Here is a 2,329-nt window from a genome sequence, read left to right as displayed (position 1 = left end):
CTGCTAAATTAGGGACGGCTAGCACAGATAGCCCTCGTGTAGCTTTGCGCGAAATTCCAAAACAAACAAACAAACCTTGAGCCCCAGAAGTTCTTCTAAATTTGTAGCAAAACTCAATACTTAGAATTCCACAATATGTAGTTCAGCTCAACTAATTAAAGATTTAGTAGAGAGAAATCAAGATTTTCAAGGAATGTTTAATAGCTTGAGTCACAAACAATAAGACGTGGAATTCACGGCCATTCCATTTACTTACAAACTAGCATATATCTTGTCAAAAATGATTGGGCAAGTACTACCACCCCCACCCCATAGTGTATGTTTGACCAACACAGGCAAAAAAGTGCAGTGGAGGTTGTCAAACATTGGTAAATACCTTTGCAAGCCAATCAACATTAAGATAATTCATGAAATGAATTTGTGGTGTATTCATAGAATAATTATTAGTAAAAATTAGTTAGATTAACAACTTCTAATATATGAAAAAGCCAGTGCATTTTGGTAATACTACATTCCAACAATGGCTTTTATATCATGTTGCTTAGCAACAAAAGTATAACCTAATATTGTTGTTAGTATGTGTACTGAAAGCATAAAATGAAATGTATAGACAACAAAACTGGAAAAATATTTGTTGATTTCTGAACTTAAAAAGAGTCTCTGTTGATTAAAGAGGTTTGTTTTTTTTATTAAAAACGTTGGTAATATAACAGAAAACAGTTTAACTCAGGAACAATTTAAATTTAAAATTGAATTGATATTTTGACTTTCATGATAAATTTTATGCACTTGGCTCTAGTCTAGGGTAGGTGATCTCACACTATGTCTTTACTTTAGGTTTAATAATAATATTATACCAATACTCACTACACTTATAAGGTTTCACGGCACACACACCCCTCACTAAAATCGTAATGAACAGACAGCAATCGAACTATTCCATCTGGATAAATGCATTTTGGCTATAAATGATGACTCCTATTTCGAGAACTCAAGCGTGACGTGACGCACACTGGCTTTTATATCGGCCAGATATCAATATTAGTATTACTGGATAATTACCACAGTCCTGGTATTAGTAACAGTATTTTAATTTCTAATAGCAATAAAAATTATACTTAATACTAATACGTAGCAATACTATAAATTGAATATAATATATACTATAGTACTTGAAGTTGAACAGTTGAATTTGAACTTTGAAGTTAAAGGGCAAGAGGTTCAGTGCCAGTTGCAACGAAAGTAACCAACACTCAACACTAATTAAATGTTATATTTATTGAATTTTAACTAAGAAAGTACCTGTGGCTCTTCAACTTGTCTTTTTCACAAAAATTACCTCATCTATCATTCTATGTTAATAATAATAACATACTTAGCTTAGGCCTTAACGTTTGTAGATTACTTCACACCACGTGCGTCCCGTTCGCAATAAAAATTAAAATACAAAGTTACAACTTACAATACAAGTTCACAAGGTGAGGTGTGCATTGGCCAAAAAAAGAAAAAAAAAGTTCAACGGCACTGGAGACTCCTACTCATATTATTAGTATGCTGCAAAAATAGTTTTAACTAGTTCGAAAATATATTGAATAAAATTATTCAAATTTAACCAAATGAAAATCGGACTTCCAACCACGGTTGGCGATGACTATAACTTATAGGAGAATCTAAAATCCTGAAACAAAACAATAACGAAAATTCAACGAGCTAACATTCTGCACTTTCATCCATTCATTACCTAACGCATACAGGAATTTGTTCCGAGTTTTAGTATATTAAAATTTCATATTTATTAAAAATCAAACACAATAAACAACACCTTTTACTACAAAAGATTACTTTCTTGAGTTGGTGGTTTGTGAGCCTTAGCCACGGCTGCATAAAAATATCCTAGAGATAAACATGTTTATTTGCAATGAGTGAAGTCAATCTATGACTTGATGACCAGTGTTTTATTTGGTCATGATTGAATATTTTTAATCATACATATTGAAATATTACGCAAAAACATAGTATTACTGAATATTTTCTTAATGTTTTTTTCAGTGTAAGGCCCAGTAAAAATGCATAAGAATACATGTTTTGGGTGTATAGCTGAAAGCAGAAAGTATCAACCCATAATGCTACTTTCAAGTTTTACCCGACTTTTATTAAGCTCTTATTGTAATGGAGTCCAATAGGGATGTAATTTATTCCCCTTGTCAGAAGTTGGAGGCCCACACTTGTATAGCAGCTAATCTGTTTCATATTTCTTTTATATTGGACCTTGTCTCTGTTAACTTAACAACTAGGCAGTGGTGGGATTCAGCCGGTTCGCACCGGTTCA

General features: G+C 32.5%; 1 protein-coding gene across 4 annotated transcripts in view; it reads right to left on the bottom strand.

The window, feature by feature from the left end:
• The window catches only part of LOC106473848 (notchless protein homolog 1-like), a 38,279-nt gene extending 36,569 nt beyond the window's left edge, over positions 1 to 1,710 (bottom strand). Inside the window, exon 1 of one of the 4 annotated variants that reach the window (XM_022403195.1) lies at positions 868 to 1,710. The gene's annotated coding sequence lies outside the window, so the exon portion shown is untranslated. The remainder of the gene's footprint in view (positions 1 to 867) is intronic. The other 3 variants (XM_013934535.2, XM_013934550.2, XM_013934543.2) reach the window with 3 other exon arrangements.
• Between the last annotated feature and the right edge of the window lie 619 nt (positions 1,711 to 2,329).

Source organism: Limulus polyphemus, unplaced genomic scaffold (assembly GCF_000517525.1).
Source record: "Limulus polyphemus unplaced genomic scaffold, Limulus_polyphemus-2.1.2 Scaffold134, whole genome shotgun sequence".
Classification (NCBI taxonomy): domain Eukaryota; kingdom Metazoa; phylum Arthropoda; class Merostomata; order Xiphosura; family Limulidae; genus Limulus; species Limulus polyphemus.
This window is presented reverse-complemented; position numbering and strand designations above follow the sequence as displayed.